This window comes from Vicugna pacos, unplaced genomic scaffold, assembly GCF_048564905.1.
Source record: "Vicugna pacos unplaced genomic scaffold, VicPac4 scaffold_19, whole genome shotgun sequence".
NCBI classification, from domain to species: Eukaryota; Metazoa; Chordata; class Mammalia; order Artiodactyla; family Camelidae; genus Vicugna; species Vicugna pacos.
Window position 1 is genome coordinate 13,143,324 of NW_027328740.1, and position 27,604 is coordinate 13,170,927.

General features: G+C 45.7%; 1 long non-coding RNA gene across 1 annotated transcript in view; it reads right to left on the minus strand.

Annotated features, from left to right (window-relative positions):
* Positions 1-4,912: 4,912 nt before the first annotated feature.
* LOC140693502 (uncharacterized) overlaps positions 4,913-27,604 on the minus strand; it is a 542,527-nt gene continuing 519,835 nt past the window's right edge. The window contains exon 4 of the long non-coding RNA XR_012069253.1: positions 4,913-4,984. This is a non-coding gene — a long non-coding RNA (uncharacterized lncRNA). The remainder of the gene's footprint in view (positions 4,985-27,604) is intronic.

The following is a 27,604-nucleotide window of genomic DNA, read 5'->3' on the forward strand; positions in this document are numbered from 1 at the left end:
TGGCACACGCTGAGTCTCAGGGATCTGGAGTGCGTTGTGGGATGTGGTGGGTCCTATCAAGAGAGCAAACCGACCTGTGTCCCCAATGAGCAAGCAACCACCCTGGCGCGCGCAGTTGAAATTATCGATATGTCCCATGGCCACACCCAGTGCATCTGCAGGACCAGAGACCAATTTGGCATTTTGCCAATAGAGCATGTGTGGGGCTGAATCAGAGATACTGTGCATCGGGTCTGAGGGATCCAGGGGGCCTTGGGTTTGAATTCAGAATGAAAAGCCTTAGGATCTGCTACATTCATAACCTGGGCTGTGATTATGGTTTGGTTTGAGGCACAGGATGTGCAACAGCTCTGTGGTTGCCTTCGTGCACCCGTGCCACAAGGATGAGAGGACAAGGAAGTGTGGTCCAAGACCACAGCGTGAGAAGAGGAAGGATTTCCTTCAGTTTATCTCTCAAAAGCGGATGCTACATTTTGGATGGCACCGGCACGGTTCGGCAGCGAGGACACCAAGTTCGGGCTGCGGGATCATTCCAGCAGGCCCTGATGTGTGACATCCATAGATATGCTTCCACTGGTGTTTCTGTAGACAGAGAAGCTCTTGGAAGAACTGGTTTCAGTGGGACATTACCGTGGCACTACAAAGCACAAGCGCACTCACACTCTGCTCTTCTGGAAACACTCCAAAATAACATAGAGTAGAATGCAGAGCTGAGAACCTTTAGAAGCTCCATTTCCACCAGAGTAAGTGTCCTGTGCTCTTTCAGATTTGTGAGATAAGCGTAATCAAAATGAGGTTATCCTAATCGAAACAGTATGGGGTGTTCATGACAACAAAGGCAACACCAGCAATTGGAGATAGACCAGACAACACACACAGGAACAGGACATGGCATCAATGTCTAGGAAAATTTGTCCTTACAGAAATCCCATGCAATTGTGTAGAGCCAAGAGTCTAAAGTTTTCACTTAACCAAGCCCTAGAAGTCTACATTAGATACCTGAAATTACCTGACCAGTAGAGATGAAGAAATACAGTAAAAGGAAAAGGAAGTACCATTTTCAGTTCCAAAGAGATTGAAGGCCCTAAAGATAAGCTTTCAGACAACTAGACTGCAAAACGCTCTCCAGAGCAAGTTTTGAAAATGGAGGTGAGGGAAACACTGAAGAACAACAGTGTCTCAGAATCACAAAAGGCAGAATACCAGAAAAGGGGAAGAGAAAGCCTAAAGACGAGCCAAATAATATCAGAAAACTCAGTGGATGAGAAAATATCAGGGCTAACATTCCGTCCTAAGCAGACGAGATATTGCAGAGGGACGCGTGAATGACTTTGAAGACAGGGGAACACAAATCCCTCGGTCAGAAGCACACATAGGAAAGCAAGTGCAAACCAATGAAAACATTGCTGTTGAATCCTGGTTGAAGACAAGGCATGAAAGAATACAATTCAAAAGAGTCCCAGATGGAAAAGCAAGAGATAAAGAAACAAAAAATATTTGAAAAGTTATGTGTAGAAAAATCAGACTGAAACTTGCTGAAAGCCAAGATAGAATCATCTAGGCGAATTCAGGAAGTACACAGCGTCCAAAAGAGGTGGAATCCCAATAGACTTAGCAGCAGCGGTATGATCCAAATCAACAAAGTTCATGAGCATCCCAGTGATTTAAAATGCGCCTGGAGGAAAGAAACAGTGTCACAAGAGAACCTCCAGAGGGGTTTCAGCTGCTATCTCAGCAGCAATATTGCAGGACAGGGAAGAGTGCCAGGACATAGACCATAGCTTGAATGGCAAAATGCTGCCATCTAGGGTAGCCTATGCCACATGACCACCATTTCTAATAACAGCAGAGCTAGAGAATGCCACAGACCTGCAAATCTTAAACGAAATCAGCAGTTCGAAACTTATCCTAAAAGAAAGGTTGAGAATTCTCCCCTGAAGGGATAAGCAGCAAGATGAAATGGAAAGAAGAAAACCCTTATTGGAAATGCAAGAAGAGCATGAGTGGAAAAGAAGAAACAAGAAGAAGGCAAGGAGGACATCAAAACCCTAAAGATGGGAGAGGGAAGCAGGAAATCATAGGGGATTGGAAGCACTATCTTAAGGGAGTCAGCTTATATGACTCTCTGTTGGAAGCAAACGGAGAGATGCATGGCCTGACGTGTTAGCAAAACAAACGAGAAGCAGACCAAGAAAGAATCAAACAAACAAACAACACAAAAAGGGTAGGGTAACATGAATATTCAAAAGAAATTACTCAAGGTGATGTCAAGGATCATTCAGTACGCATCGACCCAGTATCGCGGCTTGAATGTACTCAGCACACCTGTATTCGGAAATCAGAGGCGTGCATTTATATTCGTAAATATTGATTCATATGAGCATATCGTGACCTAACCCAAATGCCGATTTGGAATCCAATGGATTCCTAGTCCGTGATATAGACTTGCAAGTCTTCCAACAGGATGAATGAATGCCATCTTCTACACTACGTCGAGAAGAAATGGCACAAGCCTATAACAAGGAAAAGTAGCTCCACAAAAGTGTACTAAGATCAAAAGAGACAGGCAGTAAAGTGCACATTGGGGATTGTATCATTCCTAGGAATTTCAGCCCCCTTGAAACAAATGGATAGATGTCCCGTGAATGCGGGTGTTTCAGCAGAAATCAACCGACGGCTATGTATTGCGGGTGTGCCCATATTACAGGAACAATAGTTTCCCTTAGTGGGTCTCTGTGTACTGTGAACTGTTAGAAAGTTTAAAGACGTGTGAAACATTCAACTGAAAATGGACACACTTCCCTCCGTTGCTACAGTGCATACAGATCTGAACAAAAGGAAAGAGGGAAGAACAAAGGCCCATGGGACGCTAGTGGGTAGAATCACATTTACCTTAGGAACCTCTCGTCGGATGCAGCCCCTCCCCCAACACTGACAAGATGCAGCAGCCATTGGGGATGGCAGTTAGCGGTTGGATTCCAGGTGGAATGTTGGTGTGTACCGCGAGGCTTGTTGTGGCTGGTGGATCCTAGGTAACCGGGCAGAGTTCTGTGGGTGGATCAGTGCGATGGAGGGGCTGCCGCCCTCTGTGGAGCTTGGCTTAGGTCTTTGGTCCGGGAAGCTGTGTCAGTTCGAGATACTGCTGCTGCCCAAAGACCTGAGTTCACGGGTCAGTTTCCAGAACCTGAAAGGGCAGACAGTGGAAGATCTGCCTGTCTTCAGCTTACTGGAGAGGCTCCGAGGTCCTTTCAGACTTGCCCAGTCCTGTTGAAGTCGACTTTATGGGAGACACGAAGAGAAGCTGGCCGAAAATATGGCTGCACGGATTGAGGAGAGATGCGAACACATTGATGAGAGATGTTCTGCTACAATAGAGAATACTGGCCTGGAGACAGCTGTAGAGGATAGCAGGCTCGAAAGGCATTCATGAGACATATTGAACTTCGCTGATACTAGCAGAAACATACGGAGGGCCACCGTGGACTGGAGGAAGTTCCTCAATTCTCTGCTCCAAGAACGGGTCCAAGATCCTTGACGTCTAAAGAGAAGAGATGGCAGAGATGATAAAAACGCTCATGTTCTTGAAAGAGGTCAGATAATCCACACGACCCAAGGGGCAATTCCAAGCCATTCAGATCAAAGTGCACCAAGCCCAGGTAAGCCTTTTCCCAGGTTTGGGCCTAGCTATCAAGCACTTGCTCTTCCCTCCCCTCCACTCAGGCATCCATTTTGAGGGATCAGTACCTGAGCTGCAATGAAGCCAGTAAGAGAAGAGCAAGCCCCTCCTAGAATCAGAGTTCCTCTAGCTTCATCCTCTGTGAACAACAGGGAACCCCATAAAGGTCAAATACTCTCGTATGAAATAGATAGGAATTGAATACTTAGCTCCCACAAAGAAACGATGGCCTTCCGCTAGATTCAGCAAATGCTGGGTTTATGTCTTCTCTGGGGTGAAGGGAGTGTGGTAAGTGAGGGGAATCCTTGACTGAACTTGAATATGTATTAGGCCTACGTTTTTCAAGACAGTGTAGGTAAATATTAGAAGTCAGATAGTGAACGGAACTGTAAAAGTCGCCAATGACATGAAAGACACAGCTTATGTGGACCGTCTTTCAATTGAGTCAAGCCCCCGGGGGCAATCTATCATGGGGGTGCAGACTTGGTTGCATTCAAGTGCTTTACCCAACATGATCGGATGATTAAGTGTTCTCATCACTGATAGAAGAACACCTGGTTCTCAGTAGCCTAGCAGAGCTGCAGCAGGGTTCTCATAGCTATAATGCCTCTAGGTTCTTTGGATTCAAAGCTAAATGTATATATTTAGTTCGTTTTCTCTTGTATTTTCCTTGAGAGGGATGTTACACCTTGAAATGCCAACATTGACCAGTAGGTGTCATCAGGAGTAAAGGGCACCACATGCACAAGTGAATCCAAGCTTGGGGGTTATTTCATGTTTCCATTAGTTATTTCATGGTTCCTGTTGGTTTCGGAGGCTTCCACAGTAAAGAGTTGACATGACCCCTTTAACAGTTCGGACTGCTAGTTTGCATTCTATCTGTCTATGTTTTCCTTAGAGCTGACAAAATGTTACCGAAATTGACAAGTCTGGTTTCTAGGTCGATTTAGCATGTTTCAGAAACTAACTTCATTTTCGTATAACTCCCAAAACATTTATATAAATTCTATTAAATTTTTAAAGACTGCAAATGAGAGATCAACACAATGTCACAACTGGAGTCTTCGGACAATCCCTCCCACCACGGCTGTATAGAAACCAAGAGATAAAAAAAAATCACATTTCTGTGAAATGTATCTGGAAAGTGTTGATTCATCGATGCCCAGTTGACAGAGAAGCAGTGCAACCTGCGCTCACTCGCTCCCATGAACACAGCAATGGAAACATCCACTCACCCAGCCCTTGGCACAGGACACTTGCCGAAGAGAGGTCTGTTACTTCCAATGACAGGATGAGGCCTCAGAACACCTGGAAGCAGGAGAAGGAAAAGCAGGGAATGGATACCAGTGCATGGTCTGAGCCCTGTTGATGGAGCAGTAAAGGTGAAACTCTCTTTAACTTGGACGCACACTCTCAAGCGGACAGGAGACATGGGATTGAAGGTGATGCGCTGAGTGTTAGAAGAGTGCACAGCAGATGCTTGGCTGACAGAACTCAAAGAATCCAGTGCAAAATATCCCCACAGTTGATTCTGAGACCGAGATCCGAGCTGCCAAATTTGAGGTAGCAGAGGCAGCGTTCAGGGAGGGATAGGGCTACGGATGATGGCACACGCTGAGTCTCAGGGATCTGGAGTGCGTTGTGGGATGTGGTGGGTCCTATCAAGAGAGGAAACCGACCTGTGTCCCCAATGAGCAAGCAACCACCCTGGCGCGCGCAGTTGAAATTATCGATATGTCCCATGGCCACACCCAGTGCATCTGCAGGACCAGAGACCAATTTGGCATTTTGCCAATAGAGCATGTGTGGGGCTGAATCAGAGATATTGTGCATCGGGTCTGAGGGATCCAGGGGGCCTTGGGTTTGAATTCAGAATGAAAAGCCTTAGGATCTGCTACATTCATAACCTGGGCTGTGATTATGGTTTGGTTTGAGGCACAGGATGTGCAACAGCTCTGTGGTTGCCTTCGTGCACCCGTGCCACAAGGATGAGAGGACAAGGAAGTGTGGTCCAAGACCACAGCGTGAGAAGAGGAAGGATTTCCTTCAGTTTATCTCTCAAAAGCGGATGCTACATTTTGGATGGCACCGGCACGGTTCGGCAGCGAGGACACCAAGTTCGGGCTGCGGGATCATTCCAGCAGGCCCTGATGTGTGACATCCATAGATATGCTTCCACTGGTGTTTCTGTAGACAGAGAAGCTCTTGGAAGAACTGATTTCAGTGGGACATACCCATGGCACTACAAAGCACAAGCGCACTCACACTCTGCTCTTCTGGAAACACTCCAAAATAACATAGAGTAGAATGCAGAGCTGAGAACCTTTAGAAGCTCCATTTCCACCAGAGGAAGTGTCCTGTGCTCTTTCAGATTTGTGAGATAAGCGTAATCAAAATGAGGTTATCCTAATCGAAACAGTATGGGGTGTTCATGACAACAAAGGCAACACCAGCAATTGGAGATAGACCAGACAACACACACAGGAACAGGACATGGCATCAATGTCTAGGAAAATTTGTCCTTACAGAAATCCCATGCAATTGTGTAGAGCCAAGAGTCTAAAGTTTTCACTTAACCAAGCCCTAGAAGTCTACATTAGATACCTGAAATTACCTGACCAGTAGAGATGAAGAAATACAGTAAAAGGAAAAGGAAGTACCATTTTCAGTTCCAAAGAGATTGAAGGCCCTAAAGATAAGCTTTCAGACAACTAGACTGCAAAACGCTCTCCAGAGCAAGTTTTGAAAATGGAGGTGAGGGAAACACTGAAGAACAACAGTGTCTCAGAATCACAAAAGGCAGAATACCAGAAAAGGGGAAGAGAAAGCCTAAAGACGAGCCAAATAATATCAGAAAACTCAGTGGATGAGAAAATATCAGGGCTAACATTCCGTCCTAAGCAGACGAGATATTGCAGAGGGACGCGTGAATGACTTTGAAGACAGGGGAACACAAATCCCTCGGTCAGAAGCACACATAGGAAAGCAAGTGCAAACCAATGAAAACATTGCTGTTGAATCCTGGTTGAAGACAAGGCATGAAAGAATACAATTCAAAAGGGTCCCAGATGGAAAAGCAAGAGATAAAGAAACAAAAAATATTTGAAAAGTTATGTGTAGAAAAATCAGACTGAAACTTGCTGAAAGCCAAGATAGAATCATCTAGGCGAATTCAGGAAGTACACAGCGTCCAAAAGAGGTGGAATCCCAATAGACTTAGCAGCAGCGGTATGATCCAAATCAACAAAGTTCATGAGCATCCCAGTGATTTAAAATGCGCCTGGAGGAAAGAAACAGTGTCACAAGAGAACCTCCAGAGGGGTTTCAGCTGCTATCTCAGCAGCAATATTGCAGGACAGGGAAGAGTGCCAGGACATAGACCATAGCTTGAATGGCAAAATGCTGCCATCTAGGGTAGCCTATGCCACATGACCACCATTTCTAATAACAGCAGAGCTAGAGAATGCCACAGACCTGCAAATCTTAAACGAAATCAGCAGTTCGAAACTTATCCTAAAAGAAAGGTTGAGAATTCTCCCCTGAAGGGATAAGCAGCAAGATGAAATGGAAAGAAGAAAACCCTTATTGGAAATGCAAGAAGAGCATGAGTGGAAAAGAAGAAACAAGAAGAAGGCAAGGAGGACATCAAAACCCTAAAGATGGGAGAGGGAAGCAGGAAATCATAGGGGATTGGAAGCACTATCTTAAGGGAGTCAGCTTATATGACTCTCTGTTGGAAGCAAACGGAGAGATGCATGGCCTGACGTGTTAGCAAAACAAACGAGAAGCAGACCAAGAAAGAATCAAACAAACAAACAACACAAAAAGGGTAGGGTAACATGAATATTCAAAAGAAATTACTCAAGGTGATGTCAAGGATCATTCAGTACGCATCGACCCAGTATCGCGGCTTGAATGTACTCAGCACACCTGTATTCGGAAATCAGAGGCGTGCATTTATATTCGTAAATATTGATTCATATGAGCATATCGTGACCTAACCCAAATGCCGATTTGGAATCCAATGGATTCCTAGTCCGTGATATAGACTTGCAAGTCTTCCAACAGGATGAATGAATGCCATCTTCTACACTACGTCGAGAAGAAATGGCACAAGCCTATAACAAGGAAAAGTAGCTCCACAAAAGTGTACTAAGATCAAAAGAGACAGGCAGTAAAGTGCACATTGGGGATTGTATCATTCCTAGGAATTTCAGCCCCCTTGAAACAAATGGATAGATGTCCCGTGAATGCGGGTGTTTCAGCAGAAATCAACCGACGGCTATGTATTGCGGGTGTGCCCATATTACAGGAACAATAGTTTCCCTTAGTGGGTCTCTGTGTACTGTGAACTGTTAGAAAGTTTAAAGACGTGTGAAACATTCAACTGAAAATGGACACACTTCCCTCCGTTGCTACAGTGCATACAGATCTGAACAAAAGGAAAGAGGGAAGAACAAAGGCCCATGGGACGCTAGTGGGTAGAATCACATTTACCTTAGGAACCTCTCGTCGGATGCAGCCCCTCCCCCAACACTGACAAGATGCAGCAGCCATTGGGGATGGCAGTTAGCGGTTGGATTCCAGGTGGAATGTTGGTGTGTACCGCGAGGCTTGTTGTGGCTGGTGGATCCTAGGTAACCGGGCAGAGTTCTGTGGGTGGATCAGTGCGATGGAGGGGCTGCCGCCCTCTGTGGAGCTTGGCTTAGGTCTTTGGTCCGGGAAGCTGTGTCAGTTCGAGATACTGCTGCTGCCCAAAGACCTGAGTTCACGGGTCAGTTTCCAGAACCTGAAAGGGCAGACAGTGGAAGATCTGCCTGTCTTCAGCTTACTGGAGAGGCTCCGAGGTCCTTTCAGACTTGCCCAGTCCTGTTGAAGTCGACTTTATGGGAGACACGAAGAGAAGCTGGCCGAAAATACGACTGCACGGATTGAGGAGAGATGCGAACACATTGATGAGAGATGTTCTGCTACAATAGAGAATACTGGCCTGGAGACAGCTGTAGAGGATAGCAGGCTCGAAAGGCATTCATGAGACATATTGAACTTCGCTGATACTAGCAGAAACATACGGAGGGCCACCGTGGACTGGAGGAAGTTCCTCAATTCTCTGCTCCAAGAACGGGTCCAAGATCCTTGACGTCTAAAGAGAAGAGATGGCAGAGATGATAAAAACACTCATGTTCTTGAAAGAGGTCAGATAATCCACACGACCCAAGGGGCAATTCCAAGCCATTCAGATCAAAGTGCACCAAGCCCAGGTAAGCCTTTTCCCAGGTTTGGGCCTAGCTATCAAGCACTTGCACTTCCCTCCCCTCCACTCAGGCATCCATTTTGAGGGATCAGTACCTGAGCTGCAATGAAGCCAGTAAGAGAAGAGCAAGCCCCTCCTAGAATCAGAGTTCCTCTAGCTTCATCCTCTGTGAACAACAGGGAACCCCATAAAGGTCAAATACTCTCGTATGAAATAGATAGGAATTGAATACTTAGCTCCCACAAAGAAACGATGGCCTTCCGCTAGATTCAGCAAATGCTGGGTTTATGTCTTCTCTGGGGTGAAGGGAGTGTGGTAAGTGAGGGGAATCCTTGACTGAACTTGAATATGTATTAGGCCTACGTTTTTCAAGACAGTGTAGGTAAATATTAGAAGTCAGATAGTGAACGGAACTGTAAAAGTCGCCAATGACATGAAAGACACAGCTTATGTGGACCGTCTTTCAATTGAGTCAAGCCCCCGGGGGCAATCTATCATGGGGGTGCAGACTTGGTTGCATTCAAGTGCTTTACCCAACATGATCGGATGATTAAGTGTTCTCATCACTGATAGAAGAACACCTGGTTCTCAGTAGCCTAGCAGAGCTGCAGCAGGGTTCTCATAGCTATAATGCCTCTAGGTTCTTTGGATTCAAAGCTAAATGTATATATTTAGTTCGTTTTCTCTTGTATTTTCCTTGAGAGGGATGTTACACCTTGAAATGCCAACATTGACCAGTAGGTGTCATCGGGAGTAAAGGGCACCACATGCACAAGTGAATCCAAGCTTGGGGGTTATTTCATGTTTCCATTAGTTATTTCATGGTTCCTGTTGGTTTCGGAGGCTTCCACAGTAAAGAGTTGACATGACCCCTTTAACAGTTCGGACTGCTAGTTTGCATTCTATCTGTCTATGTTTTCCTTAGAGCTGACAAAATGTTACCGAAATTGACAAGTCTGGCTTCTAGGTCGATTTAGCATGTTTCAGAAACTAACTTCATTTTCGTATAACTCCCAAAACATTTATATAAATTCTATTAAATTTTTAAAGACTGCAAATGAGAGATCAACACAATGTCACAACTGGAGTCTTCGGACAATCCCTCCCACCACGGCTGTATAGAAACCAAGAGATAAAAAAAAATCACATTTCTGTGAAATGTATCTGGAAAGTGTTGATTCATCGATGCCCAGTTGACAGAGAAGCAGTGCAACCTGCGCTCACTCGCTCCCATGAACACAGCAATGGAAACATCCACTCACCCAGCCCTTGGCACAGGACACTTGCCGAAGAGAGGTCTGTTACTTCCAAAGACAGGATGAGGCCTCAGAACACCTGGAAGCAGGAGAAGGAAAAGCAGGGAATGGATACCAGTGCATGGTCTGAGCCCTGTTGATGGAGCAGTAAAGGTGAAACTCTCTTTAACTTGGACGCACACTCTCAAGCGGACAGGAGACATGGGATTGAAGGTGATGCGCTGAGTGTTAGAAGAGTGCACAGCAGATGCTTGGCTGACAGAACTCAAAGAATCCAGTGCAAAATATCCCCACAGTTGATTCTGAGACCGAGATACGAGCTGCCAAATTTGAGGTAGCAGAGGCAGCGTTCAGGGAGGGATAGGGCTACGGATGATGGCACACGCTGAGTCTCAGGGATCTGGAGTGCGTTGTGGGATGTGGTGGGTCCTATCAAGAGAGCAAACCGACCTGTGTCCCCAATGAGCAAGCAACCACCCTGGCGCGCGCAGTTGAAATTATCGATATGTCCCATGGCCACACCCAGTGCATCTGCAGGACCAGAGACCAATTTGGCATTTTGCCAATAGAGCATGTGTGGGGCTGAATCAGAGATATTGTGCATCGGGTCTGAGGGATCCAGGGGGCCTTGGGTTTGAATTCAGAATGAAAAGCCTTAGGATCTGCTACATTCATAACCTGGGCTGTGATTATGGTTTGGTTTGAGGCACAGGATGTGCAACAGCTCTGTGGTTGCCTTCGTGCACCCGTGCCACAAGGATGAGAGGACAAGGAAGTGTGGTCCAAGACCACAGCGTGAGAAGAGGAAGGATTTCCTTCAGTTTATCTCTCAAAAGCGGATGCTACATTTTGGATGGCACCGGCACGGTTCGGCAGCGAGGACACCAAGTTCGGGCTGCGGGATCATTCCAGCAGGCCCTGATGTGTGACATCCATAGATATGCTTCCACTGGTGTTTCTGTAGACAGAGAAGCTCTTGGAAGAACTGATTTCAGTGGGACATACCCGTGGCACTACAAAGCACAAGCGCACTCACACTCTGCTCTTCTGGAAACACTCCAAAATAACATAGAGTAGAATGCAGAGCTGAGAACCTTTAGAAGCTCCATTTCCACCAGAGGAAGTGTCCTGTGCTCTTTCAGATTTGTGAGATAAGCGTAATCAAAATGAGGTTATCCTAATCGAAACAGTATGGGGTGTTCATGACAACAAAGGCAACACCAGCAATTGGAGATAGACCAGACAACACACACAGGAACAGGACATGGCATCAATGTCTAGGAAAATTTGTCCTCACAAAAATCCCATGCAATTGTGTAGAGCCAAGAGTCTAAAGTTTTCACTTAACCAAGCCCTAGAAGTCTACATTAGATACCTGAAATTACCTGACCAGTAGAGATGAAGAAATACAGTAAAAGGAAAAGGAAGTACCATTTTCAGATCCCAAGAGATTGAAGGCCCTAAAGATAAGCTTTCAGACAACTAGACTGCAAAACGCTCTCCAGAGCAAGTTTTGAAAATGGAGGTGAGGGAAACACTGAAGAACAACAGTGTCTCAGAATCACAAAAGGCAGAATACCAGAAAAGGGGAAGAGAAAGCCTAAAGACGAGCCAAATAATATCAGAAAACTCAGTGGATGAGAAAATATCAGGGCTAACATTCCGTCCTAAGCAGACGAGATATTGCAGAGGGACGCGTGAATGACTTTGAAGACAGGGGAACACAAATCCCTCGGTCAGAAGCACACATAGGAAAGCAAGTGCAAACCAATGAAAACATTGCTGTTGAATCCTGGTTGAAGACAAGGCATGAAAGACTAAAATTCGCAAGAGTCCCAGATGGAAAAGCAAGAGATAAAGAAACAAACAATGTTTGAAAAGTTATGTGTAGAAAAATCAGACTGAAACTTGCTGAAAGCCAAGATAGAATCATCTAGGCGAATTCAGGAAGTACACAGCGTCCAAAAGAGGTGGAATCCCAATAGACTTAGCAGCAGCGGTATGATCCAAATCAACAAAGTTCATGAGCATCCCAGTGATTTAAAATGCGCCTGGAGGAAAGCAACATAGTCACAAGAGAACCTCCAGAGGGGTTTCAGCTGCTATCTCAGCAGCAATATTGCAGGACAGGGAGGAGTGCCAGGACATAGACCATAGCTTGAATGGCAAAATGCTGCCATCTAGGGTAGCCTATGCCACATGACCACCATTTCTAATAACAGCAGAGCTAGAGAATTCCACAGACCTGCAAATCTTAAACGAATTCAGCAGTTCGAAACTTATCCTAAAAGAAAGGTTGAGAATTCTCCCCTGAAGGGATAAGCAGCAAGATGAAATGGAAAGAAGAAAACCCTTATTGGAAATGCAAGAAGAGCATGAGTGGAAAAGAAGAAACAAGAAGAAGGCAAGGAGGACATCAAAACCCTAAAGATGGGAGAGGGAAGCAGGAAATCATAGGGGATTGGAAGCACTATCTTAAGGGAGTCAGCTTATATGACTGTCTGTTGGAAGCAAACGGAGAGATGAATGGCCTGACGTGTTAGCAAAACAAACGAGAAGCAGACCAAGAAAGAATCAAACAAACAAACAACACAAAAATGGAAGGGTAACATGACTATTCATAAGAAATTACTCAAGGTGATGTCAAGGATCATTCAGTACGCATCGACCCAGTATCGCGGCTTGAATGTACTCAGCACACCTGTATTCGGAAATCAGAGGCGTGCATTTATATTCGTAAATATTGATTCATATGAGCATATCGTGACCTAACCCAAATACCGATTTGGAATCCAATGGATTCCTAGTCCATGATATAGACTTGCAAGTCTTCCAACAGGTTGAATGAATGCCATCTTCTACACTACGTCGAGAAGAAATGGCACAAGCCTATAACAAGGAAAAGTAGCTCCGCAAAAGTGTACTAAGATCAAAAGAGACAGGCAGTAAAGTGCACATTGGGGATTGTATCATTCCTAGGAATTTCAGCCCCCTTGAAACAAATGGATAGATGTCCCGTGAATGCGGGTGTTTCAGCAGAAATCAACCGACGGCTATGTATTGCGGGTGTGCCCATATTACAGGAACAATAGTTTCCCTTAGTGGGTCTCTGTGTACTGTGAACTGTTAGAAAGTTTAAAGACGTGTGAAACATTCAACTGAAAATGGACACACTTCCCTCCGTTGCTACAGTGCATACAGATCTGAACAAAAGGAAAGAGGGAAGAACAAAGGCCCATGGGACGCTAGTGGGTAGAATCACATTTACCTTAGGAACCTCTCGTCGGATGCAGCCCCTCCCCCAACACTGACAAGATGCAGCAGCCATTGGGGATGGCAGTTAGCGGTTGGATTCCAGGTGGAATGTTGGTGTGTACCGCGAGGCTTGTTGTGGCTGGTGGATCCTAGGTAACCGGGCAGAGTTCTGTGGGTGGATCAGTGCGATGGAGGGGCTGCCGCCCTCTGTGGAGCTTGGCTTAGGTCTTTGGTCCGGGAAGCTGTGTCAGTTCGAGATACTGCTGCTGCCCAAAGACCTGAGTTCACGGGTCAGTTTCCAGAACCTGAAAGGGCAGACAGTGGAAGATCTGCCTGTCTTCAGCTTACTGGAGAGGCTCCGAGGTCCTTTCAGACTTGCCCAGTCCTGTTGAAGTCGACTTTATGGGAGACACGAAGAGAAGCTGGCCGAAAATACGACTGCACGGATTGAGGAGCGATGCGAACACATTGATGAGAGATGTTCTGCTACAATAGAGAATACTGGCCTGGAGACAGCTGTAGAGGATAGCAGGCTCGAAAGGCATTCATGAGACATATTGAACCTCGCTGATACTAGCAGAAACATACGGAGGGCCACCGTGGACTGGAGGAAGTTCCTCAATTCTCTGCTCCAAGAACGGGTCCAAGATCCCTGACGTCTAAACAGAAGAGATGGCAGAGATGATAAAAACGCTCATGTTCTTGAAAGAGGTCAGATAATCCACACGACCCAAGGGGCAATTCCAAGCCATTCAGATCAAAGTGCACCAAGCCCAGGTAAGCCTTTTCCCAGGTTTGGGCCTAGCTATCAAGCACTTGCTCTTCCCTCCCCTCCACTCAGGCATCCATTTTGAGGGATCAGTACCTGAGCTGCAATGAAGCCAGTAAGAGAAGAGCAAGCCCCTCCTAGAATCAGAGTTCCTCTAGCTTCATCCTCTGTGAACAACAGGGAACCCCATAAAGGTCAAATACTCTCGTATGAAATAGATAGGAATTGAATACTTAGCTCCCACAAAGAAACGATGGCCTTCCGCTAGATTCAGCAAATGCTGGGTTTATGTCTTCTCTGGGGTGAAGGGAGTGTGGTAAGTGAGGGGAATCCTTGACTGAACTTGAATATGTATTAGGCCTCCGTATTTCAAGACAGTCTAGGTAAATATTAGAAGTCAGATAGTGAACTGAACTGTAAAAGTCGCCAATGACATGAAAGACACAGCTTATGTGGACCGTCTTTCTATTGAGTCAAGCCCCCGGGGGCAATCTATCATGGGGGTGCAGACTTGGTTGCATTCAAGTGCTTTACCCAACATGATCGGATGATTAAGTGTTCTCATCACTGATAGAAGAACACCTGGTTCTCAGTAGCCTAGCAGAGCTGCAGCAGGGTTCTCATAGCTATAATGCCTCTAGGTTCTTTGGATTCAAAGCTAAATGTATATATTTAGTTCGTTTTCTCTTGTATTTTCCTTGAGAGGGATGTTACACCTTGAAATGCCAACATTGACCAGTAGGTGTCATCGGGAGTAAAGGGCACCACATGCACAAGTGAATCCAAGCTTGGGGGTTATTTCATGTTTCCATTAGTTATTTCATGGTTCCTGTTGATTTCGGAGGCTTCCACAGTAAAGAGTTGACATGACCCCTTTAACAGTTCGGACTGCTAGTTTGCATTCTATCTGTCTATGTTTTCCTTAGAGCTGACAAAATGTTACCGAAATTGACAAGTCTGGCTTCTAGGTCGATTTAGCATGTTTCAGAAACTAACTTCATTTTCGTATAACTCCCAAAACATTTATATAAATTCTATTAAATTTTTAAAGACTGCAAATGAGAGATCAACACAATGTCACAACTGGAGTCTTCGGAAAATCCCTCCCACCACGGCTGTATAGAAACCAAGAGATAAAAAAAAATCACATTTCTGTGAAATGTATCTGGAAAGTGTTGATTCATCGATGCCCAGTTGACAGAGAAGCAGTGCAACCTGCGCTCACTCGCTCCCATGAACACAGCAATGGAAACATCCACTCACCCAGCCCTTGGCACAGGACACTTGCCGAAGAGAGGTCTGTTACTTCCAAAGACAGGATGAGGCCTCAGAACACCTGGAAGCAGGAGAAGGAAAAGCAGGGAATGGATACCAGTGCATGGTCTGAGCCCTGTTGATGGAGCAGTAAAGGTGAAACTCTCTTTAACTTGGACGCACACTCTCAAGCGGACAGGAGACATGGGATTTGAGGTGATGCGCTGAGTGTTAGAAGAGTGCACAGCAGATGCTTGGCTGACAGAACTCAAAGAATCCAGTGCAAAATATCCCCAGAGTTGATTCTGAGACCGAGATCCGAGCTGCCAAATTTGAGGTAGCAGAGGCAGCGTTCAGGGAGGGATAGGGCTACGGATGATGGCACACGCTGAGTCTCAGGGATCTGGAGTGCGTTGTGGGATGTGGTGGGTCCTATCAAGAGAGCAAACCGACCTGTGTCCCCAATGAGCAAGCAACCACCCTGGCGCGCGCAGTTGAAATTATCGATATGTCCCATGGCCACAGCCAGTGCATCTGCAGGACCAGAGACCAATTTGGCATTTTGCCAATAGAGCATGTGTGGGGCTGAATCAGAGATACTGTGCATCGGGTCTGAGGGATCCAGGGGGCCTTGGGTTTGAATTCAGAATGAAAAGCCTTAGGATCTGCTACATTCATAACCTGGGCTGTGATTATGGTTTGGTTTGAGGCACAGGATGTGCAACAGCTCTGTGGTTGCCTTCGTGCACCCGTGCCACAAGGATGAGAGGACAAGGAAGTGTGGTCCAAGACCACAGCGTGAGAAGAGGAAGGATTTCCTTCAGTTTATCTCTCAAAAGCGGATGCTACATTTTGGATGGCACCGGCACGGTTCGGCAGCGAGGACACCAAGTTCGGGCTGCGGGATCATTCCAGCAGGCCCTGATGTGTGACATCCATAGATATGCTTCCACTGGTGTTTCTGTAGACAGAGAAGCTCTTGGAAGAACTGGTTTCAGTGGGACATTCCCGTGGCACTACAAAGCACAAGCGCACTCACACTCTGCTCTTCTGGAAACACTCCAAAATAACATAGAGTAGAATGCAGAGCTGAGAACCTTTAGAAGCTCCATTTCCACCAGAGGAAGTGTCCTGTGCTCTTTCAGATTTGTGAGATAAGCGTAATCAAGATGAGGTTATCCTAATCGAAAGAGTATGGGGGATCATCACAACAAAGGCAACACCAGCAATTGGAGATAGACCAGACAACACACACAGGAACAGGACATGGCATCAATGTCTAGGAAAATTTGTCCTCACAGAAATCCCATGCAATTGTGTAGAGCCAAGAGTCTAAAGTTTTCACTTAACCAAGCCCTAGAAGTCTACATTAGATACCTGAAATTACCTGACCAGTAGAGATGAAGAAATACAGTAAAAGGAAAAGGAAGTACCATTTTCAGTTCCAAAGAGATTGAAGGCCCTAAAGATAAGCTTTCAGACAACTAGACTGCAAAACGCTCTCCAGAGCAAGTATTGAAAATGGAGGTGAGGGAAACACTGAAGAACAACAGTGTCTCAGAATCACAAAAGGCAGAATACCAGAAAAGGGGAAGAGAAAGCCTAAAGAGGAGCCAAATAATATCAGAAAACTCAGTGGATGAGAAAATATCAGGGCTAACATTCCGTCCTAAGCAGACGAGATATTGCAGAGGGACGCGTGAATGACTTTGAAGACAGGGGAACACAAATCCCTCGGTCAGAAGCACACATAGGAAAGCAAGTGCAAACCAATGAAAACATTGCTGTTGAATCCTGGTTGAAGACAAGGCATGAAAGACTAAAATTCGCAAGAGTCCCAGATGGAAAAGCAAGAGATATAGAAACAAACAATGTTTGAATAGTTATGTGTAGAAAAATCAGACTGAAACTTGCTGAAAGCCAAGATAGAATCATCTAGGCGAATTCAGGAAGTACACAGCGTCCAAAAGAGGTGGAATCCCAATAGACTTAGCAGCAGCTGTATGATCCAAATCAACAAAGTTCATGAGCATCCCAGTGATTTAAAATGCGCCTGGAGGAAAGCAACATAGTCACAAGAGAACCTCCAGAGGGGTTTCAGCTGCTATCTCAGCAGCAATATTGCAGGACAGGGAGGAGTGCCAGGACATAGACCATAGCTTGAATGGCAAAATGCTGCCATCTAGGGTAGCCTATGCCACATGACCACCATTTCTAATAACAGCAGAGCTAGAGAATGCCACAGACCTGCAAATCTTAAACGAAATCAGCAGTTCGAAACTTATCCTAAAAGAAAGGTTGAGAATTCTCCCCTGAAGGGATAAGCAGCAAGATGAAATGGAAAGAAGAAAACCCTTATTGGAAATGCAAGAAGAGCATGAGTGGAAAAGAAGAAACAAGAAGAAGGCAAGGAGGACATCAAAACCCTAAAGATGGGAGAGGGAAGCAGGAAATCATAGGGGATTGGAAGCACTATCTTAAGGGAGTCAGCTTATATGACTCTCTGTTGGAAGCAAACGGAGAGATGCATGGCCTGACGTGTTAGCAAAACAAACGAGAAGCAGACCAAGAAAGAATCAAACAAACAAACAACACAAAAAGGGTAGGGTAACATGAATATTCAAAAGAAATTACTCAAGGTGATGTCAAGGATCATTCAGTACGCATCGACCCAGTATCGCGGCTTGAATGTACTCAGCACACCTGTATTCGGAAATCAGAGGCGTGCATTTATATTCGTAAATATTGATTCATATGAGCATATCGTGACCTAACCCAAATGCCGTTTTGGAATCCAATGGATTCCTAGTCCGTGATATAGACTTGCAAGTCTTCCAACAGGATGAATGAATGCCATCTTCTACACTACGTCGAGAAGAAATGGCACAAGCCTATAACAAGGAAAAGTAGCTCCACAAAAGTGTACTAAGATCAAAAGAGACAGGCAGTAAAGTGCACATTGGGGATTGTATCATTCCTAGGAATTTCAGCCCCCTTGAAACAAATGGATAGATGTCCCGTGAATGCGGGTGTTTCAGCAGAAATCAACCGACGGCTATGTATTGCGGGTGTGCCCATATTACAGGAACAATAGTTTCCCTTAGTGGGTCTCTGTGTACTGTGAACTGTTAGAAAGTTTAAAGACGTGTGAAACATTCAACTGAAAATGGACACACTTCCCTCCGTTGCTACAGTGCATACAGATCTGAACAAAAGGAAAGAGGGAAGAACAAAGGCCCATGGGACGCTAGTGGGTAGAATCACATTTACCTTAGGAACCTCTGGTCGGATGCAGCCCCTCCCCCAACACTGACAAGATGCAGCAGCCATTGGGGATGGCAGTTAGCGGTTGGATTCCAGGTGGAATGTTGGTGTGTACCGCGAGGCTTGTTGTGGCTGGTGGATCCTAGGTAACCGGGCAGAGTTCTGTGGGTGGATCAGTGCGATGGAGGGGCTGCCGCCCTCTGTGGAGCTTGGCTTAGGTCTTTGGTCCGGGAAGCTGTGTCAGTTCGAGATACTGCTGCTGCCCAAAGACCTGAGTTCACGGGTCAGTTTCCAGAACCTGAAAGGGCAGACAGTGGAAGATCTGCCTGTCTTCAGCTTACTGGAGAGGCTCCGAGGTCCTTTCAGACTTGCCCAGTCCTGTTGAAGTCGACTTTATGGGAGACACGAAGAGAAGCTGGCCGAAAATACGACTGCACGGATTGAGGAGAGATGCGAACACATTGATGAGAGATGTTCTGCTACAATAGAGAATACTGGCCTGGAGACAGCTGTAGAGGATAGCAGGCTCGAAAGGCATTCATGAGACATATTGAACTTCGCTGATACTAGCAGAAACATACGGAGGGCCACCGTGGACTGGAGGAAGTTCCTCAATTCTCTGCTCCAAGAACGGGTCCAAGATCCTTGACGTCTAAAGAGAAGAGATGGCAGAGATGATAAAAACGCTCATGTTCTTGAAAGAGGTCAGATAATCCACACGACCCAAGGGGCAATTCCAAGCCATTCAGATCAAAGTGCACCAAGCCCAGGTAAGCCTTTTCCCAGGTTTGGGCCTAGCTATCAAGCACTTGCTCTTCCCTCCCCTCCACTCAGGCATCCATTTTGAGGGATCAGTACCTGAGCTGCAATGAAGCCAGTAAGAGAAGAGCAAGCCCCTCCTAGAATCAGAGTTCCTCTAGCTTCATCCTCTGTGAACAACAGGGAACCCCATAAAGGTCAAATACTCTCGTATGAAATAGATAGGAATTGAATACTTAGCTCCCACAAATAAACGATGGCCTTCCGCTAGATTCAGCAAATGCTGGGTTTATGTCTTCTCTGGGGTGAAGGGAGTGTGGTAAGTGAGGGGAATCTTTGACTGAACTTGAATCTGTATTAGGCCTCCGTTTTCCAAGACAGTCTAGGTAAATATTAGAAGTCAGATAGTGAACGGAACTGTAAAAGTCGCCAATGACATGAAAGACACAGCTTATGTGGACCGTCTTTCTATTGAGTCAAGCCCCCGGGGGCAATCTATCATGGGGGTGCAGACTTGGTTGCATTCAAGTGCTTTATCCAACATGATCGGATGATTAAGTGTTCTCATCACTGATAGAAGAACACCTGGTTCTCAGTAGCCTAGCAGAGCTGCAGCAGGGTTCTCATAGCTATAATGCCTCTAGGTTCTTTGGATTCAAAGCTAAATGTATATATTTAGTTCGTTTTCTGTTGTATTTTCCTTGAGAGGGATGTTACACCTTGAAATGCCAACATTGACCAGTAGGTGTCATCGGGAGTAAAGGGCACCACATGCACAAGTGAATCCAAGCTTGGGGGTTATTTCATGTTTCCATTAGTTATTTCATGGTTCCTGTTGATTTCGGAGGCTTCCACAGTAAAGAGTTGACATGACCCCTTTAACAGTTCGGACTGCTAGTTTGCATTCTATCTGTCTATGTTTTCCTTAGAGCTGACAAAATGTTACCGAAATTGACAAGTCTGGCTTCTAGGTCCATTTAGCATGTTTCAGAAACTAACTTCATTTTCGTATAACTCCCAAAACATTTATATAAATTCTATTAAATTTTTAAAGACTGCAAATGAGAGATCAACACAATGTCACAACTGGAGTCTTCGGACAATCCCTCCCACCACGGCTGTATAGAAACCAAGAGATAAAAAAAAATCACATTTCTGTGAAATGTATCTGGAAAGTGTTGATTCATCGATGCCCAGTTGACAGAGAAGCAGTGCAACCTGCGCTCACTCGCTCCCATGAACACAGCAATGGAAACATCCACTCACCCAGCCCTTGGCACAGGACACTTGCCGAAGAGAGGTCTGTTACTTCCAAAGACAGGATGAGGCCTCAGAACACCTGGAAGCAGGAGAAGGAAAAGCAGGGAATGGATACCAGTGCATGGTCTGAGCCCTGTTGATGGAGCAGTAAAGGTGAAACTCTCTTTTACTTGGACGCACACTCTCAAGCGGACAGGAGACATGGGATTGAAGGTGATGCGCTGAGTGTTAGAAGAGTGCACAGCAGATGCTTGGCTGACAGAACTCAAAGAATCCAGTGCAAAATATCCCCAGAGTTGATTCTGAGACCGAGATCCGAGCTGCCAAATTTGAGGTAGCAGAGGCAGCGTTCAGGGAGGGATAGGGCTACGGATGATGGCACACGCTGAGTCTCAGGGATCTGGAGTGTGTTGTGGGATGTGGTGGGTCCTATCAAGAGAGCAAACCGACCTGTGTCCCCAATGAGCAAGCAACCACCCTGGCGCGCGCAGTTGAAATTATCGATATGTCCCATGGCCACACCCAGTGCATCTGCAGGACCAGAGACCAATTTGGCATTTTGCCAATAGAGCATGTGTGGGGCTGAATCAGAGATATTGTGCATCGGGTCTGAGGGATCCAGGGGGCCTTGGGTTTGAATTCAGAATGAAAAGCCTTAGGATCTGCTACATTCATAACCTGGGCTGTGATTATGGTTTGGTTTGAGGCACAGGATGTGCAACAGCTCTGTGGTTGCCTTCGTGCACCCGTGCCACAAGGATGAGAGGACAAGGAAGTGTGGTCCAAGACCACAGCGTGAGAAGAGGAAGGATTTCCTTCAGTTTATCTCTCAAAAGCGGATGCTACATTTTGGATGGCACCGGCACGGTTCGGCAGCGAGGACACCAAGTTCGGGCTGCGGGATCATTCCAGCAGGCCCTGATGTGTGACATCCATAGATATGCTTCCACTGGTGTTTCTGTAGACAGAGAAGCTCTTGGAAGAACTGGTTTCAGTGGGACATTCCCGTGGCACTACAAAGCACAAGCGCACTCACACTCTGCTCTTCTGGAAACACTCCAAAATAACATAGAGTAGAATGCAGAGCTGAGAACCTTTAGAAGCTCCATTTCCACCAGAGGAAGTGTCCTGTGCTCTTTCAGATTTGTGAGATAAGCGTAATCAAAATGAGGTTATCCTAATCGAAAGAGTATGGGGGTTCATCACAACAAAGGCAACACCAGCAATTGGAGATAGACCAGACAACACACACAGGAACAGGACATGGCATCAATGTCTAGGAAAATTTGTCCTCACAGAAATCCCATGCAATTGTGTAGAGCCAAGAGTCTAAAGTTTTCACTTAACCAAGCCCTAGAAGTCTACATTAGATACCTGAAATTACCTGACCAGTAGAGATGAAGAAATACAGTAAAAGGAAAAGGAAGTACCATTTTCAGTTCCCAAGAGATTGAAGGCCCTAAAGATAAGCTTTCAGACAACTAGACTGCAAAACGCTCTCCAGAGCAAGTGTTGAAAATGGAGGTGAGGGAAACACTGAAGAACAACAGTGTCTCAGAATCACAAAAGGCAGAATACCAGAAAAGGGGAAGAGAAAGCCTAAAGATGAGCCAAATAATATCAGAAAACTCAGTGGATGAGAAAATATCAGGGCTAACATTCCGTCCTAAGCAGACGAAATATTGCAGAGGGACGCATGAATGACTTTGAAGACAGGGGAACACAAATCCCTCGGTCAGAAGCACACATAGGAAAGCAAGTGCAAACCAATGAAAACATTGCTGTTGAATCCTGGTTGAAGACAAGGCATGAAAGACTAAAATTCGCAAGAGTCCCAGATGGAAAAGCAAGAGATAAAGAAACAAACAATGTTTGAAAAGTTATGTGTAGAAAAATCAGACTGAAACTTGCTGAAAGCCAAGATAGAATCATCTAGGCGAATTCAGGAAGTACACAGCGTCCAAAAGAGGTGGAATCCCAATAGACTTAGCAGCAGCTGTATGATCCAAATCAACAAAGTTCATGAGCATCCCAGTGATTTAAAATGCGCCTGGAGGAAAGCAACATAGTCACAAGAGAACCTCCAGAGGGGTTTCAGCTGCTATCTCAGCAGCAATATTGCAGGACAGGGAGGAGTGCCAGGACATAGACCATAGCTTGAATGGCAAAATGCTGCCATCTAGGGTAGCCTATGCCACATGACCACCATTTCTAATAACAGCAGAGCTAGAGAATGCCACAGACCTGCAAATCTTAAACGAATTCAGCAGTTCGAAACTTATCCTAAAAGAAAGGTTGAGAATTCTCCCCTGAAGGGATAAGCAGCAAGATGAAATGGAAAGAAGAAAACCCTTATTGGAAATGCAAGAAGAGCATGAGTGGAAAAGAAGAAACAAGAAGAAGGCAAGGAGGACATCAAAACCCTAAAGATGGGAGAGGGAAGCAGGAAATCATAGGGGATTGGAAGCACTATCTTAAGGGAGTCAGCTTATATGACTCTCTGTTGGAAGCAAACGGAGAGATGCATGGCCTGACGTGTTTGCAAAACAAACGAGAAGCAGACCAACAAAGAATCAAACAAACAAACAACACAAAAATGGAAGGGTAACATGACTATTCATAAGAAATTACTCAAGGTGATGTCAAGGATCATTCAGTACGCATCGACCCAGTATCGCGGCTTGAATGTACTCAGCACACCTGTATTCGGAAATCAGAGGCGTGCATTTATATTCGTAAATATTGATTCATATGAGCATATCGTGACCTAACCCAAATACCGATTTGGAATCCAATGGATTCCTAGTCCGTGATATAGACTTGCAAGTCTTCCAACAGGTGGAATGAATGCCATCTTCTACACTACGTCGAGAAGAAATGGCACAAGCCTATAACAAGGAAAAGTAGCTCCGCAAAAGTGTACTAAGATCAAAAGAGACAGGCAGTAAAGTGCACATTGGGGATTGTATCATTCCTAGGAATTTCAGCCCCCTTGAAACAAAGGGATAGATGTCCCGTGAATGCGGGTGTTTCAGCAGAAATCAACCGACGGCTATGTATTGCGGGTGTGCCCATATTACAGGAACAATAGTTTCCCTTAGTGGGTCTCTGTGTACTGTGAACTGTTAGAAAGTTTAAAGACGTGTGAAACATTCAACTGAAAATGGACACACTTCCCTCCGTTGCTACAGTGCATACAGATCTGAACAAAAGGAAAGAGGGAAGAACAAAGGCCCATGGGACGCTAGTGGGTAGAATCACATTTACCTTAGGAACCTCTCGTCGGATGCAGCCCCTCCCCCAACACTGACAAGATGCAGCAGCCATTGGGGATGGCAGTTAGCGGTTGGATTCCAGGTGGAATGTTGGTGTGTACCGCGAGGCTTGTTGTGGCTGGTGGATCCTAGGTAACCGGGCAGAGTTCTGTGGGTGGATCAGTGCGATGGAGGGGCTGCCGCCCTCTGTGGAGCTTGGCTTAGGTCTTTGGTCCTGGAAGCTGTGTCAGTTCGAGATACTGCTGCTGCCCAGAGACCTGAGTTCACGGGTCAGTTTCCAGAACCTGAAAGGGCAGACAGTGGAAGATCTGCCTGTCTTCAGCTTACTGGAGAGGCTCCGAGGTCCTTTCAGACTTGCCCAGTCCTGTTGAAGTCGACTTTATGGGAGACACGAAGAGAAGCTGGCCGAAAATACGACTGCACGGATTGAGGAGCGATGCGAACACATTGATGAGAGATGTTCTGCTACAATAGAGAATACTGGCCTGGAGACAGCTGTAGAGGATAGCAGGCTCGAAAGGCATTCATGAGACATATTGAACCTCGCTGATACTAGCAGAAACATACGGAGGGCCACCGTGGACTGGAGGAAGTTCCTCAATTCTCTGCTCCAAGAACGGGTCCAAGATCCCTGACGTCTAAACAGAAGAGATGGCAGAGATGATAAAAACGCTCATGTTCTTGAAAGAGGTCAGATAATCCACACGACCCAAGGGGCAATTCCAAGCCATTCAGATCAAAGTGCACCAAGCCCAGGTAAGCCTTTTCCCAGGTTTGGGCCTAGCTATCAAGCACTTGCTCTTCCCTCCCCTCCACTCAGGCATCCATTTTGAGGGATCAGTACCTGAGCTGCAATGAAGCCAGTAAGAGAAGAGCAAGCCCCTCCTAGAATCAGAGTTCCTCTAGCTTCATCCTCTGTGAACAACAGGGAACCCCATAAAGGTCAAATACTCTCGTATGAAATAGATAGGAATTGAATACTTAGCTCCCACAAAGAAACGATGGCCTTCCGCTAGATTCAGCAAATGCTGGGTTTATGTCTTCTCTGGGGTGAAGGGAGTGTGGTAAGTGAGGGGAATCTTTGACTGAACTTGAATCTGTATTAGGCCTCCGTTTTTCAAGACAGTCTAGGTAAATATTAGAAGTCAGATAGTGAACGGAACTGTAAAAGTCGCCAATGACATGAAAGACACAGCTTATGTGGACCGTCTTTCAATTGAGTCAAGCCCCCGGGGGCAATCTATCATGGGGGTGCAGACTTGGTTGCATTCAAGTGCTTTACCCAACATGATCGGATGATTAAGTGTTCTCATCACTGATAGAAGAACACCTGGTTCTCAGTAGCCTAGCATAGCTGCAGCAGGGTTCTCATAGCTATAATGCCTCTAGGTTCTTTGGATTCAAAGCTAAATGTATATATTTAGTTCGTTTTCTGTTGTATTTTCCTTGAGAGGGATGTTACACCTTGAAATGCCAACATTGACCAGTAGGTGTCATCGGGAGTAAAGGGCACCACATGCACAAGTGAATCCAAGCTTGGGGGTTATTTCATGTTTCCATTAGTTATTTCATGGTTCCTGTTGATTTCGGAGGCTTCCACAGTAAAGAGTTGACATGACCCCTTTAACAGTTCGGACTGCTAGTTTGCATTCTATCTGTCTATGTTTTCCTTAGAGCTGACAAAATGTTACCGAAATTGACAAGTCTGGCTTCTAGGTCCATTTAGCATGTTTCAGAAACTAACTTCATTTTCGTATAACTCCCAAAACATTTATATAAATTCTATTATATTTTTAAAGACTGCAAATGAGAGATCAACACAATGTCACAACTGGAGTCTTCGGACAATCCCTCCCACCACGGCTGTATAGAAACCAAGAGATAAAAAAAAATCACATTTCTGTGAAATGTATCTGGAAAGTGTTGATTCATCGATGCCCAGTTGACAGAGAAGCAGTGCAACCTGCGCTCACTCGCTCCCATGAACACAGCAATGGAAACATCCACTCACCCAGCCCTTGGCACAGGACACTTGCCGAAGAGAGGTCTGTTACTTCCAAAGACAGGATGAGGCCTCAGAACACCTGGAAGCAGGAGAAGGAAAAGCAGGGAATGGATACCAGTGCATGGTCTGAGCCCTGTTGATGGAGCAGTAAAGGTGAAACTCTCTTTAACTTGGACGCACACTCTCAAGCGGACAGGAGACATGGGATTGAAGGTGATGCGCTGAGTGTTAGAAGAGTGCACAGCAGATGCTTGGCTGACAGAACTCAAAGAATCCAGTGCAAAATATCCCCACAGTTGATTCTGAGACCGAGATCCGAGCTGCCAAATTTGAGGTAGCAGAGGCAGCGTTCAGGGAGGGATAGGGCTACGGATGATGGCACACGCTGAGTCTCAGGGATCTGGAGTGCGTTGTGGGATGTGGTGGGTCCTATCAAGAGAGCAAACCGACCTGTGTCCCCAATGAGCAAGCAACCACCCTGGCGCGCACAGTTGAAATTATCGATATGTCCCATGGCCACAGCCAGTGCATCTACAGGACCAGAGACCAATTTGGCATTTTGCCAATAGAGCATGTGTGGGGCTGAATCAGAGATACTGTGCATCGGGTCTGAGGGATCCAGGGGGCCTTGGGTTTGAATTCAGAATGAAAAGCCTTAGGATCTGCTACATTCATAACCTGGGCTGTGATTATGGTTTGGTTTGAGGCACAGGATGTGCAACAGCTCTGTGGTTGCCTTCGTGCACCCGTGCCACAAGGATGAGAGGACAAGGAAGTGTGGTCCAAGACCACAGCGTGAGAAGAGGAAGGATTTCCTTCAGTTTATCTCTCAAAAGCGGATGCTACATTTTGGATGGCACCGGCACGGTTCGGCAGCGAGGACACCAAGTTCGGGCTGCGGGATCATTCCAGCAGGCCCTGATGTGTGACATCCATAGATATGCTTCCACTGGTGTTTCTGTAGACAGAGAAGCTCTTGGAAGAACTGGTTTCAGTGGGACATTCCCGTGGCACTACAAAGCACAAGCGCACTCACACTCTGCTCTTCTGGAAACACTCCAAAATAACATAGAGTAGAATGCAGAGCTGAGAACCTTTAGAAGCTCCATTTCCACCAGAGGAAGTGTCCTGTGCTCTTTCAGATTTGTGAGATAAGCGTAATCAAGATGAGGTTATCCTAATCGAAAGAGTATGGGGGTTCATCACAACAAAGGCAACACCAGCAATTGGAGATAGACCAGACAACACACACAGGAACAGGACATGGCATCAATGTCTAGGAAAATTTGTCCTCACAGAAATCCCATGCAATTGTGTAGAGACAAGAGTCTAAAGTTTTCACTTAACCAAGCCCTAGAAGTCTACATTAGATACCTGAAATTACCTGACCATTAGAGGTGAAGAAATACAGTAAAAGGAAAAGGAAGTACCATTTTCAGTTCCAAAGAGATTGAAGGCCCTAAAGATAAGCTTTCAGACAACTAGACTGCAAAACGCTCTCCAGAGCAAGTATTGAAAATGGAGGTGAGGGAAACACTGAAGAACAACAGTGTCTCAGAATCACAAAAGGCAGAATA